Here is a 16,093-nt window from a genome sequence, read left to right on the forward strand (position 1 = left end):
TGTCCACGCCCTGGCTTCTGTCTAAGGTGTAGCATAGTGAAAAGAAAGCTGATTTGATAATAAAATCATATTCCGATTACACCGGGGGATTTTAGATCATGATTTTTGCACTGTAGTAGAAAGACTAAGGATTTGGAACTGGAAGAGCAAGTCTCTGATTCCAGCCTCATTGTGTCTTCCCATGGACAATAGGTAATAGACAATGAACAAATCCCTGTATATCTAGTTCCTCATTTGGATAAAGAGTTATATTATTGCTAACCTCTTTGTGGCTACTCTGAGTATCAAATCAGATGAGGGATATGTTAAAGTGCTTTTAAAAATACAGTCTGCTTTGCAAATTGTAGGTATAATCATGAGTTAACACCCTTCAACAAATACAACTCAAAGTGCATTTCTCCTAATCTCACAAACTTATTTTTATTTCTTTTAGGTACAGTCTAAATCTCTAAACTTGCTTAACTCTTGTTAAATTAACAGGGCTCATTTGCACAGTTGATTCTGTCACAGGCATTGTTCCAGGCATCCATGGGTGATTTCTTTGCAACCCAACATTTACCCATCTTTTATACAATAAGAGTATAATGTATACTAGAATGATGTTTTATAATTACACAGCAGCTCCCTGTGTATAAAGTACTCTCACATTCATACCCAGTGAGATAGAAACACCCACGTGTACCTCCATCTCCTGCCTTTCAGTTGAGGAGAGTAATATTCCAGGAAGGCTGGGGCTGGAACTGAGAGGAATTGAATGTACAAGCAAGGGCTATCATCCAGTAGCCCCTCCCACCTTCATCCCCTGCTGCCTCTTTGCAGCTGAAACCAAGGAATGTGTTCCCAGGCTGCTGGATGGAGCTGCCTCCAAACGGCTGCCCAAGAACAAAGTGTCAGTGTCCCTGCTGCACCATGGATGTATGTCATGCATGTCATGTATGTGTTCTCCCGTGATGAGAGTTCCCACTCATCACTGAGAAGGGCTCGGAGAGATGGCCCACAATACAGAATACAATGCTGGGACAAAGAAAATGCTGCCCTGGGATTCAGCAGCCTCTTGGCACTCATAACAAATCAGTCTCCTCTGGAAGATACTTTTAACTCCTTCACGCCACAGTGAACTCATGTGTAGGGGCTTTTGTCTATATTATCCTTTTAGAGAAGGGAGACCACCATGCTTAACACACTTGGCTCTTCCTTATACCTATAGCATATGCATAATTATGTTCAGTCAGCAGTATGAAAGAATTCACTTAAAACATCCTACTCAAATGACCTGAAATAATCCAGATTCTGTCTCCAAGACCCTAATTCACACCTAGATCTTGAGGAGAATTTGAATTACACGTCTACATTTTAAGTTAGCTAACCTATTCCAATCTCATAAAGCCCTGGGGATATAGAGTGGCTCAGAAATAAGCCTGTTAAATCCAGACCTGGTGAAAAATGTATTTTCTCATTTATTCTTTTAATTATTTGATAAGCATTTATTGAGGGCTACCATGTTTCGAAACAGCCTTGAATTGATAATAGCATAGTATTCAGCATTCAAATATAGGAAATGACTGACGGAGGTAGTGAGTGCTGGGAAGGGGACACTAATGTTAGAAATAAGTAATTGAGGGGGGTCAGTCAGAAGTTTTCATTTCTGTGGGTAAGCCTCTGTGTTCTGGAGTTACACAGGCTTGGGTTTGAAACACAGTTTGCCATTTTCTAGCTGTGTAGTTTTGAGCAAATTGTATTACCTCTCTGAACCTCCATTTCCTCATCTGTAAAATGGGGGTAATTATAGTACTTATCTCATAGGATTGCTGTGGAAAGTAAAAGAACCTAACAAATGTCAAACACTTAGCCTAGTTCCCGATGCACAGAAAGGACTCAATAAATGTTGAGAAAAAATAGATTCACTGGGGCCTGCTTATTTTGATTTTATCTAACTTATTTACAAATATTTGTTTGTAGTGTGACCAGCTTGGGTTAAGTACCAGGCATTAAATATGAGTAACCTTTGGTTCCAGCTTCTGAGTAGCTTAGTATTTAGTGTAGTCAGTGAGGAGGCTATTCCCTAAAAAGGCACCTGCAATATAGAGCAGGAAGAGCTACAGTGGAGGTTTGTGCAGATGTTATAGGTACAGCCAGTCTAGGGCCACAGAGAAGTTTCCTGAAAGAGTTGATGTCTATGATAAATTTTTAAGGAAGTGTGGGGTTATCAGGATGAAGATGTGTGTGGGAGTAAAGATAAGGGAAGAATATTCCAGACAGAGGCTGTAGCAAAAGCAGACACAGAGGTGTGAAAGATTGAGGATGGGGATTAATATATGCACCTCATTGTTGGTCAAGGGGAAGGCTAGATTCAGTAAGAGGCAGGAAACAGGGATAAAAATGTAGGTGCAGTTGGGTCTTGAGGCCTTACAGACTGGGATAAGGATGTTGGGTTTCTTCCTACATACATTTGAAAGATTTGAAAGGTAATAGTGAGTTTAGATTTGCATTTTAGATAGATTATCTGTTTATAGTCTGGAGAATTGACTCAAAGGGACAAGGTGGCAAGAATGATATCACAGTTTTAAGAAATGCTTTGGAACCCAAGCAAGATACATACACACACACACACACACACACACACACACACACACACACACACACACACACACACACACGCATATCATATTAAAATTACTGAAAATCAGAGACGAAGAGAAAATCTTAAAAGCAGCCAGAGAATAAAAATAAAACTGACAGCCAAATTCACAACAAGAACAATGGATGCTATATTGAAACCACTGAAGGAAAATAACTGCTAATCTAGAATTCTATGGCTAGTGATATAACCCCCGAAAATGAAGAAGAAATAAAGACATTGGGATTCTTCTCCTGTCCCCACCTCCAAGCCTTAGATTATTTATGGCCAGGACAAATTCATAAAAATGAACACTGAAATAAGTTCTTTAGGATTAAGAGGCATGGTTCCAGATATAAGCATGGAAATGCATAAAGAAATAAAGATAAATACAAAGGGGAAATATGTAGATAGATATTGACAATATCAGACGATAATTATCATACAATGTAAAATTTAAAATGTGTATAACTAAAAGTATAACGTAAATAACATGAAAGGAGTAAAGGTTAAAGATGAAATATTCTAAGGTGGTAAAGGATTCTAAGGTCTTTGAATTCTCAGAGAAGTAGTAAAATTACTAATTTGTATTAGTCATAGGCATATATTGTAATCTTTATGGTAACCACCAAAAGAATATTAAAAGATGTATGAGTACAACTAGCAACATTAAGGAGGGAAATTGGAAATGATAAAAATGCTTATTTAACAGAAGAAAACAACAATAAAAAAGCATTGAACAAGTACTTAAAAGTAGAAAATGCATATTAAGATAAAAGATTTTACCCCAAATTACGTTAAATGTACACAGGTTAATATTTCAGTTAAAAATAAAAATTATCACACTGGACAAGTAAAACAAACAAACAAAATAATATGACTTGTAGACACTAACCAAAAGAAAGCACCTGAAACTATAATAATATCAGATAAAATAGACTTTAAACCTAAAAGAATACTGGAGTTTAAAAAAGGATATTTTGAAATGTCAAATGGTAAATCCACAAAGAAGACATAATAATTCTAAAATTACATGCACCACTAATATAAGTTTAAAATGTGTAAAGCAAAAACTGACAAACGTGAGAGGAAAAACAGATAAAGTCACAATAATAGAGGGCTACTGAAAGTTCTCTCAAAAACTAATGGAATAAGCAGACAAAAAATCATTAAGTATAAAGAAGATTTAAACAACATGATTAACAAGCTTGAAGATATAGATATATAGATACCTATATCTGTAAATATATAGAGATATGTTTCCATATAGAGATATCTATAGATAGATATTGAAATATAGATATATAGGTATACTGTGCAATATCAGAATACATAATCTTTATAAACATATATATAACTTTAACCAAAATTGACCATATGTTGGCTCACAAAATATGTCTAAATAAATTTCAAAGAACTGTAATAATTCAGAGTATACTTCTCAGACCATAGTGGAAGTAACCTTAAAAAAAAAAAAAAAAAAAAAAAAAACAACCAACCAGAAAGGTAATTAGAAGTTTCTCAAATATATAGAAATTAAACAATATTCTTCAAAATAATCCTTAGTTCAAAAAATAAATTTCAGTAAAAATTTTAAAAAATTTTTCAAATAAATTATTTAAAAAATATATTACACTTTCAAAATATAGTGAAAAAAATTCTTAGAGGTAAATTTGTAGTCATACAATTCACATAACTAGAAAAAGGAAAGTCTAAAAACCAACTCTAGATAACATCTCAAGAAGATATCAAAAGAACAGCAAATTAAATCTAAAGGAAGTAGAAGAAAAGAAATTATAAGGATAAAAGTAGAAAATTATTACATAGTAAAGGATTCTATAGAGATAAACAACCACAGCCAAAAGTTTGTTCTGAGAAAAGTCTAACGATATTGATAAATTCTTAGTAAGACCTATGAAGAAAAAAAGAGAGAAAGAATAAATAACCAATACCAAGATAGAAAAAGAAGATATAATCAAGGGTCCTACAGACATTGCAAATATGAAGACATCATTATCAATTTATTATAATTATGATTTGAAAGTTTAGATAAAATAGACAAATTTCTAGAAAAATATAACTTACAAAAACTGACACAAGAAGAATATAGAAAGTAAGAATAGTCTTATATTTGTTAGGAAATAAACCTGTCATTTAATACCTTTTCCACAAGGAAATCTCCAAGCTCATATGACTTTGGTAGATATTCTTCTAAACTCTTAAAAAAGAGTTAATACAGACTTCTGGTTTCTGGCCTGGCATGTAAGGAGCTTAGAAGTTTCCACCGCATCCTAATAAATAGGAAGATGAACAAACTGAAAAATCAACAATTTTTCTTAGCTCTACCAGAGAAATGAGGTCACAGGGGAAAATCCACCCCCGTCCCCCAAATAGAGAGACAGACAGGTGAATACAGAGAATCACAACTTACTGGAGCAGAAACCCACAAGCAGAAACCTCATGGGAACCAGTTCTCTGGTAGGAAAACCTGAACTGTAATTGACAGATTGCCAGAGGCTCAGTGTGGACATGAGTTAAGAAACTCCAAGGAGACAAAGTCATGGGGGAAGGAGGCAGACTTTTGTGAGTTTTACCTCCAGGAGCTCTACCAGGTCATCACAGTAAATATTGGAGAAAAATCCCCCCATGCTTCCAGCAGGAGGAAGAGAAGAGTAAGCATTGGCATTTTGAAATATGCCAGAGCATTCTATTCTTCTTAACAAGGCTCACCCTCAGGAGAAACTATTTCACCAGGACCTAACCTTTCTCACCATCTATTTTCAACATCATACTGCAAGTCCTAGCTAATGCACAAAGACAAGAAAATAAAATAGAAGGTGTACAGATTGGAAAGAAAGGAGTAAAACTGTCTTTGTTTGCTAATGACATTATTACCTATGTAGAAAATCTGAAAGAACTGGCCAAAATCTCCTAGAAATAATCAGCAATTATTGCAAGGTTGCAGGGTACGAAGTTGATATACAAAAATAAATCTCTCTCCTATATATTAGCGATGAATAAATGGAATTTGAAATTAAAAACATGTTACCGTTTATACTGGCACCCCCCCAAAATTAAATACTTATGTATAAATCTAACAAAAAATATATAAGATCTCCATGAGGAAAACTACAAAACTCTGATGAAAGAAATGGAAGAACTAAATAAACAAAGAAATATTCAATGTTGTTGGATAAGAAGAGTCAATATTTGCAAGATGTATCAGTTCTTCCCAACTTGATGTATAGATTCAACACAATCCCAATAAAAAGCCCAGCAATGTATTTTGTGGATATTGATAAACTGACTCTAACGTTTATATGGGGAGGCAACTCAATACTGAAGGAGAAGAACTAAGTAGGAGAATTGACACACTACCCTACTTCAAGACTTACTATAAAGATACAGTAGTTAAGAGAGTGGGTATTCACAAAGAACAGACAAATAGATCAACAGAACAGAATAGACAGAGCAGAAATATGGTCCCACAGGAATGTAATCAATTAATCTCAACCAAAGCAAAGGCAATACTATGGAACAAAGATATTTTTTTAACAAATGGAGCTGTTTCAACTGGACATCATGTGAAAAAATAAACCTAGACACAGACCTTATACCTTTTTCTCAAAAATTAACTCAAAATGTATCACAGATCAAAATGTAAAATGCAATACCATAAAACTCCTAGAAGGTAACATGGGGGAAAACCTAAATAACCTTGGGCATGGCAATGACTTTTTAGATACAACACCAAAGGTACAATTCATGAAAGAAATGATTGATAAACTGGATTTTATTAAAAGTAAAAACTTCTGTTCTTCCAAAGGCAATGTCAAGAGAACAAGAAGACAAGCCACAGACTGGGAGAAAATATTTGAAAAAGACCTATCTGGTAAAGAACTGTTATCCAAAATATACAAAGAACTCTTAAAACTCAACAATAAGAAAACAAACTATCCGGTTAAAAAATAGGACAAAGACCTTAACAGACACCTCACCAAAAAAGATAAACAGAAGGCAAGTAAGCATATGAAAATATCTTTGAATGCCTCAATATCATATGTCTTTAGGGAATTGCCAACAATCACAACAATTCCTTGAACTTGTTAAGAAAAGTGAACAGATACGATGTAGGGGGTGGAGGGGGTGGGGGGAAGAGGAATGGCTAAAGGGTCATGAAAATCAACTGCAACGTATATTGAGAAGTTAAAATAAATAAATAAATAAATAAATAAATAAAAAGCCAGAGAAAGAATGCAATAAATGAGGCAGCCCAAGTGTAAGAAAAATCAACTGCCATAAATATAATTAAAATTTGTTTTTACTGAATGATGGTGTAAGTGCATGAAATTAGATACATATCTGGTATTGGACACTACATTTTAAATTAAAAATTGTTTAAAGAAAAAAAAATAATGAGATACCACTACATACCTAATAGAATGGCCAAAATCCAAAACACTGGCAACACCAGATACCAGTAAGGATGTGGAGCAACAGGAGCTATTGTTTATTGTTGGTGGGAATGCAAAATGGTACAGCCACTTTGGAAGACAGTTTGTCAGTTTATCACAAAACTGAACATACTCTTCTTGATCAAGAGTATGTTTAATCACAGTCTTTGGTATGTACCCAAATTAATTAAAACATTATGTTCTCACAAAAACCTGCCCACAGTTGTTTATAATATCTTTATTCCTAATTGCCAAAACTTGGAAGCAACCAAGATATCCTTGAGTAGGTGAATGGGTAAATAAACTGTGATACCTCCAGGTAATGGAACATTACTCAGTGCTAAAAAGGAATGAACTATCAAACCATGAAAAAAAAAAAAGGAGGAAATTTAAATGCATTTTACTAAGTGAAAGAAGCCAATCTGAAAATGCAATATGCTGTATGTACATCATGTATGATTTCAACTAGGTAACATTCTGAAAAAAGCAAAATTATATGCACAGTAAAAATAAATAAATAAATAAAATAGCGGTTGCCAGGGGTTAGGAGAGAGGAAAGAATGAACAGAGCACAGAGGGTTTCAGGGCAGTGAGACTATTCTGTCTGAAACTACAATTGTGAATACATGTCATTATACATTTGTCAAAACCCATAGAACGTACAGCACCAAGATTGAACCTTGGTGCAAACTATGGACTTTAGGTGATAATGATGTGTCAGTGTAGATTCATTAATGTAACAAATATACCACTCCAGTGTGGGATTTTGATAGTGGGGGAGGTTGTGCATGTGTGGGTATAGGAGATACATGGGAACTCTCTGTACTTTCCACTCAATTTTGTTAAACATAAAACTATTCTAAAAAATAAAGTTTATTCATTTTAAAAAATTAAATGGTACTAATCCTCTATAAGCTCTTTAAGAGAATACAGAAAGATTGGCCACTTCCCAAACTTTTTGTGTTTCCAGTTTAATCTTGATACTATAACCTGTCAAGCATATTACAGAAAGGAATCATATAGGCCAATTTTAATTTAGATATAGAAGTTCTAAATAAAATACTATTAAATAGTGTATGAAAATAATTTTTTATATTCCAGTTATGTTTAATCCTGGAAAGCAAAGGTGACATATTTATAAATCAATAAATTTGGTTACCAATATTAATAGAAAGAAGAAGATGTATTAATTATCACAATAGATGCAAAAATATCATTTAACAAAATTCAACACACATTCATAATTTTTTTAAAAAACTTTGAAAACCAGTAATAGAAGAGAACTTTTTAAATCTGATAAGAGACATCTATTAAAAAGCTAAAAATTATAATATTTAGTGGTAAAATATTCAGCTTGCCATCACCATTACAACATTGTTTTGGATGCCTTCATCAGTATGATAAGACAAGAAAAAGAAATAAAAAGACTAAGAAAAAAATAAATAAAACTATTGTTTTTCAAAGACAGCATGATCATGTGTACAGAAAAATACAAAAGCATCTTCAGATTGAAGATTAGAATCAAAAATTTATTTAGCAACCTTATTGGATACAATATCAATATACAAAATACATTAACTTTCTATATACCAGCAGCAAACAATTAGAAATCAAATATTTACAAAATAACAACAAAAGGAGCGATTACCTAGGAATAAATCAACGTCGTTAAGAGCAATGAAAGAAGACAAATAAATAAAAGTGATATATCATATTTATAGATTAGAAAATTTAATATTATAATGATATCCATTTTTTCCATATAGATCTTTAGTTTTACTACAATCCCATCCAAAATAAAAATCTCAGCACTTTGTGTGTGTGTAAATTGACAAGCTGATTTATACGAAAATTTAAAGAGCCAAAAATAGCAAAAATAATTTTGAATATAAACAAAGTTGGAACACTTATACCACCAGAAATTGAGACATATAAAGACACTTACACTTTGTATAACTTATTGTATGATATTAATTTTAAAAGTTTGAAAGAAGAAATCAGGAGGAATAAGGAATAAGAAAAGATAATTGGCCTTAGCAATTATTAAGTCAAGGGTTACCTTTAAGAGAACCATGTTCATGAGGGGGAGGGTTAATCAGATTGCTGGAGATTGAAATATTAATTTATGGCAAAATACGCAAAGCTGCTTCTTGAAAAAATAGTGAGAAAGAAAAGAGGAAAATTGAATATTTTTAAGGGCAACAGGATCAGGAGAAGAGTTTGCATTTCTAGAACAGAGGACATTAAATCATAATTTTAACTAGAATCATTCAGAGTTGAACATGCAGAATAGAAAATGAAAAATAGGTAGGACTAAGCCTGAGATTTAAAAAATAAAATAAAATTACATGTAGGAGCCTGAGAAAATGGAGGAATTCTTCATGTTCTAAGATAGTGGTAAGGAGGAGAGAAAGGTAATCAAATACAGAGACATTTTGAAATCAAGAGCAAGTTGAGACCCTTGTATTAGATGGCCTGAAAAGTAAATAAATAAAAGCATAATAGGGTGTGTAATAGTTTCTCTTAAATGAGTGAATCATTTAAGTTAGTAATGCATGAATAAGTTAAAAAGCCATCTCCAGTGAATAACTAGACAGTGGTGGGTGAAAGAGAAATAAAGGTATAAGGAAAGTATAAACTTTAGGTTTGCAATTTATAGTGTAAAATTTAGGTGTCAATTGGAGATACATGAAAGAATTTCTAAGTGTCTGGGGGCCCAGCTTTACATTGGAATGTAGTGGGAATAATGCATACCATTTCCAAAATGGACCTACAAAAATCTCCCACGTGATTCTCCATTTCTCCCCTCCCTTCATTTAGGGTGGAGAGTAGGAATACTTAGAAGAACCAGTTAGCCTGGGCATTATTTTATTTTACCTTGCAACACTCACCAGCTTAGGAATAGAAGTGGAGCACACATACAGTGATGCTGTTTAACCAGTTGAGGGGATATTCAAGGTGGAAAACAGGTAGAAAGACTTTGTGTGAGGGGTCCTTGAGTGTCAGGAAAAGAGCAGTTGACATGACTGATCATTGAGTCCAGGATGGCAAGTGGAGAGAGAGAGACAGAGAGTCGGAGATGGAGAATCAGAGATAGACACCTGGAGCCTGAAGATTGTGATGAAAGCAAAGACCAGCGAGTGTGGAGGAAGAAGGGTTAGACAGAATAAAAAGAAACTGTTGAAAGAGGAGAATTTTAGAGTTTGAGTCTTGGAGGCAGAGCAGAAAAGAGCAATCCCAGCGTGCAGCCATGGAGTGTGTACTCTGTGACAGGCAAGAACACTGAGAGAAAATGAAGTTGAAGAGGGGACCTATTATGTTGAAGTCACTGTGGAAAGACAAAGAGAGGAGTTGTAAGGTACACAGGATTAGAAGGATTCAAAATCAGCAAGTTTCCCAAATGAGACAGTACAGAGTGGTCCCATGAGGTGTATTGCACAGGGATCCACAGAGAGGGGAAGAATGAGTGAGTCTGATGATACTTAGGAATGAGGATTGGGTTGGGGTGAAAGTATGGGGGGAGGTGCATGGGAGTTGCATAGACAGTTTACTTTTAGGGTGGTATGGAAGTATCACTAAAATTCCCTGATTTTCCTCCTGGACATACACTAGATCACATCTCCCAGCCTCCTCTGCAGTTAGGTATGGCCATTTGACTGAGCTCTGGCCAAAGGAATATGGTGGGAATAATGTATGCCCTTTCCAAAATGGACCTATAAATATCTCCCATGTGATCCTCCACTTTGGTAGTTCAAAGCAGAGGATCCAGCAGAGGATTCTTCTCTAGGGCACTAGGAAAGGGGTTGCCAAACTTTTGTCTTAAAGGACAAGATAGTAAATGTTTTAGGCTTTATGGGTCAAGAAGCAAAATCAAGGATATTATTTATGTACTTTTATAACCATTTAAAATGTAATCATTTAAAAAGGTAAAAACCATTTTTAGCTTGAGAGCTGCACAGAAATAAGCAATAGGCTGATTTGGCACACAGGCCATCATTTGCTGCTTCCTGCCCAAGGTGGTCACGAGGAGCCTGGGTCTCTGAATGATTGTGCGGTACCCTACCCACTGCCCTACCCACTGCTTCTGCCCTAGCCACTGTTGGCTGGACTTTACATAGCTTAGAACAAACTTCTGTTATGCTAAGCCCATGAAATTTAGATGCTGTTCATTAAAGCAGTTTGCCAATCCTGACAGACAGAGGTGAGATAAATTTGGAAGATAAGAGGTAGGTGTTCCTTAAAATAAGATTTAATATTTACTGAGCATTAGATATATGCCAGGCCCTGTATTCAGTATTTTATATGCATCACCACATTTAATTTTCACAAAAATAAGAGGTAGGTATTATTATCATACGCATTTTACAGATGAAGAAAATAAGAGTTCAATGAATTGCTCGTCACAGAGCTAAAAAGTGGTGAGCTTGATGGGGAGAGATTGGATAAGGGTTATAAAGAATAAGTATGATTTGTAATACTACATATGCTAACAATATTTATTTAATCAATATATGCCAACGCTGAACCCCCAAAATATGTATAATCAATTCTGATTCAATAAAAATACATTATAAATAAATAAATAAATAAATTTTAAAAGTGGTGAACTTGGATTCAAGCCTGAGTTGCTTTGGCTCCAAAGCTTTTTCTCTTGAACATACTATGCTGCCTCCCAGAAATGTGCCTCTCTCAAAGGGAATGAATTGTAGAAGAATGTGCTGTGTATGACTGAATTTTGTTTACCTAATTATTTACCCAATCATTCATAATTCATAACTTTTCTAGTGCCAAGAATGACTTAAATAAGTTTTTGTTATGTAGGAGAATGTAAACAAACTGACCCCTTTTCCAATTAAGAAACTAATATACGGTTGTAAGCCTTGGAGAAAATTCCTCCCAGAAGCTAGTTATTGCTAAAGTAAACAGATTTGACCAGTAAAATTTTGTGCACTAAAGTCCCACAAACCTCTCTCAGATTCTTATCTCTCTCATTGCTCCCTCAGTTATAAGGAATTTGCTCATCAGGTTTTTAAAGCCCAAAGCAATGTGTTTCTCAGGTGATTGAGAGGCTACTAAAAGTTGTTATACTGTCCATGGTAGGACCTGATAGTTGACAGACCCTTGGTACCAGTACTACAAAAACACAAATGTGCACTTGCTTGGGGCATCTAAGCATAGGGGCCAAACAGTCCACACACTTCAATATCCCTGGGGTGACTATTGTAGTAACAGGAACTGTATAATAATCTATGTTTATAATGAAACTTGATCATTCAGCAACTGTTAAAAACATCTATAAACTACTCTAGAGTTATAAAAAATGTGTTTTATTAAATATCCCATCAAATATTATCAATTTAAGACTAGGGCTGTGCTTTTTTAAAAAAAGACACGAATTGCCTGAAAACCTCATGTATTTTTTATTCCCCCAAATATGGAATAGACAAGATATTACCACGAAGGGTAGATATTTGCGGGCAGTCTCTGAAGTCAATGTGACTGCTGCTGAAATGTGATGTGTTGTCCTTATTGTCTGAGGCATATCAGAAACATAACATTTGGAGTGGGAAGTATGTACAAAACCAAGTCTGTACTCTTGTATTCTTTAATGTAGTATATAAACTCCTCATAGCCAGCAATCCTGATTATTTAATTTACCAAAATAAATTTAGATTTCAGATACCCAGATACCTTGGGTAAAGGTAGTCTTTGGAAAAGTGTGGCAAGAAAGTATTTTTCAGGTTTGAACATATTAGATAGTTGGTATATAGGGAACCAATAAAAAAGGATAAAAGACATGAAATTCACGTGGCCTCAAGTAAGGTAAGTAAGGTGGTATTTTTAATCTCTCTTTTATGTGTTTAAACCACTGGGACATTTGTACAGTGTATCAACTACCTTGATTTATGGTTACAATCCTACTGGGGAAGGAAAGAAGCCTAATGGGTTTGCCTTTAACAGAGAGAGAGTTTAAAACTGGAATTATTCAAACACAATGTTAACAACATTATACATAATATTATAAAGAATACCTCTGGGTAATAGTATAAAAAGGCAAAGTAGTATGAAGTAAAGGCAATGAAGAGAAAATCTCTGGAGGCTTTTTTCAGCCAACTTTAGGCAAGCCGCTACTCCTTTTATCCCTGTTTTCTCATCTATGAAGGGAATGGGTTAGAGAAGAGAACTCTATGGTCCCTTCCAGCTCTAACATGCTGAAAATTCTTTATTGCAACCCAACGGCACCCTAATCTCAGAACTCAAGAAGGAGTATCCCTTGTTCAGTTAACCATGTAGACAATTGTGAATTTTAACATCCTTTGGTTTATTGTTGGGTCTTGGATTTTCACTCAGTTCCTCTCAATTGAGTCATAAAATCTCGGAGTCTACAGAAGCCTTAAGTATTGTGCAATCTTCTATTTATTGAGAGGAGGAGGCTGGGATTCAGAAATTTGCCCAAAGTTATACATAGTAGCATAGTAAGGACTAGAATCCAGGTTTCTTGAATGCCACTTCTCTATTCCTCATTCTGTCATGCTGCCTCCTTGCTCTGTGCATGAGACAATATCAATTAAAAATATAGGACACATCAAAAGTCCAGAAGCTTCTGGAGTCAGAATCAGGAGCAAGAGAGCCAATTTATTAATGATTAAGTAGAGGGTCTTTGAAACAAATTAATAAAACATTGTTTAAGAGGTTAAGTGCCTCCAGGGATAAGAATCTAGCCTTTGTTGCCAACACAGAACTCAATAAAAACTAAGACTTATGTATAAATGTATTTTTGTTGAACTTTTTCCATTGAGATTGGGGGAGGGCAAACTGATTTAGATAAAATGAGAACTGACCTCAGCTGACCTAAAACTTTTGCCCAATGCGCAAAACAAAGCCCCAGTAAAACTCTGGTCTTGGTTCAGAGAAAGGTCAGTAAAGGGGAGGGTGGGTGAGAATGGGGACTGAGTAGAAAAAACATTCATGATTCTCCTCTTCCTGACCAAAAGTTGCACTGCCAAATCGTCATAAGAAAGGCTGTTTATACAGACATCCCAGCCCAGCTAAAATAAAAGTAGGAGTTGACTCATCAGATTTTTACTTGGTTCCCAAAGAAAGAATAGTTCAGTGAAATTGATGAATTTCTGGCTCCTTCGATAAACAGGTTTCTCCTGCACTGGGAAAGTATGTGTTGAGTAAAAAAGGTGCGACCTCTTTCCTGAGGAGGCAGGGTCTTAAAGTGTTATTATTTAGTGTTCACGTGTACCAAAGGTTAAAAGAAGGGATCACACAAAGCCAGGAACAGCCTCTGAGTAGAGCAGGCCTCACAGATCTGCTAAGACGGAAGCTGGAAATAGATCCGCATCTACAGGATGATGCGGAGAACACAAACTTGATTCCAAAAAGTAGGGACAGACCTTGATGCTCTCTGACAAAAATTCGAGAAACATTAAGATCAATCCATGATGGTGAATCCAAAAAAGGTTATGAAGAATTGTTTTCAGTTTTGTTCTTTAAACTTATGCCATGAATTTCTTAAGCTGTGCCCCAACTGTTACCTTGAGATGGCATCAGAGAAAGAAGATTGGGTTGAATGAATTGATGTTTTGATTTAATGTGGCATATACCATATTTCATAAACAATTCAGTTTACCCTTTGAAGGGCAAACATAAGTGATTTGGGCAAAGCATGCTTGGGGCAGCAGTCATCAAATTTTGACTTTAGTTAATCCACTTAAAATACAATTTGTGTAACCCCAAACTGCATGATAAACTAAAAAAGTGGCCCCCATTTTTTCAAACTGACGTATAAGAAAAGCAGGAAGTAGGTCCACAAGACAATTAGTCCTCCCTGTGCACAGGGCTGGCTGGTCTTTGTGGATATGACTTGCATCTTGGGAGAGGAAAAGTAAACAATTGAAGTTCTGGCTAAGGAGGAAAGGAAATAGGTACTGCAGACCTCTGGAGTAATTGTATTCCCCACCATCTCCCAGTCCATTAGCTCATGAAGAATGAACTTGTTACATAATAATAATGATAATGTTACTAAAGTAACTGAGCACCTGAGGGGCTGTACTTAGGGCTTTACAGAAAGTCACAGAGAGAAGTTAATTCTTTTATAAATGTGTTAAGCACCAATTTTGTGCAGGTAAAAGGATGAATAAGATTTGATTTTTCTCTTGAGAAGCTTATGGTCTAGTGGATAGAGAAATACAAATGGTGGTGAGGCCAGAACCCTGAGAGCAGCAGACTCACTCTCTGCAGAAATGTGGAGTCCACAGGGAGGGCTGGGACTTACATACCCAGTGAAGTATATGCCTCTAGCTTCATGGGGAAAGGGGAACTAATGGAGCAGAAAGCACCTATAGGTCACCTGTTAAGTTCCAGGTGGGTGTCGTAGTCTATTTGTGCTGCTATAACAAAATAACTGAGACTGGGTAATTTACAAAGAACAGAAATTTATTTCTCATGGTTCTGGAGGCTGGGAAGTCCAAGGTCAAGGTGCTGGCATTGGTGTCTGGTGAGGGCTGCTCTCTGCTTCAAGATGATGCCTTGCTTCTGTGTCCTCAAATGGGAGAAGGCAGAAGGCCAAGCGAGTGCTCCTTTAACCTTGAGCCCTTTTTATAAGGGTGCTAATCCCATTTGTAAGGACAGAGCCCTCATGACTTAATCTTCTCCCAAATGCCACAACTCTTAATTCTGTTGCATTGGGAATTAAATTTCGACATGAATTTCAGAGGGGACACCATCATTCAAACCATAGCTGCAGAAATTGGGCAAGTGAAGTGGGAAGGACTAAGCGTTTTTGAGTTTTCCTGTATCCTTGGTCTTCATTATAATGAACTTCAGAAGTATGTATGGTTATATCAATTTTACTGAGTCTCAAAGTTCAAATCATTTTTAAAGTTCACACAGCTAATTTTAATAATAATAAGTAATATTCATTGTCTCCAGCTCTAAGACTTACTTGTGTTGACTAACTTAACCCTGTTAAGTAGATACCACTATAGGACTCATTTTGCAGTAAGAAAACTGA

Source organism: Cynocephalus volans, chromosome 8 (genome assembly GCF_027409185.1).
Source record: "Cynocephalus volans isolate mCynVol1 chromosome 8, mCynVol1.pri, whole genome shotgun sequence".
In the NCBI taxonomy this organism is placed as follows: domain Eukaryota; kingdom Metazoa; phylum Chordata; class Mammalia; order Dermoptera; family Cynocephalidae; genus Cynocephalus; species Cynocephalus volans.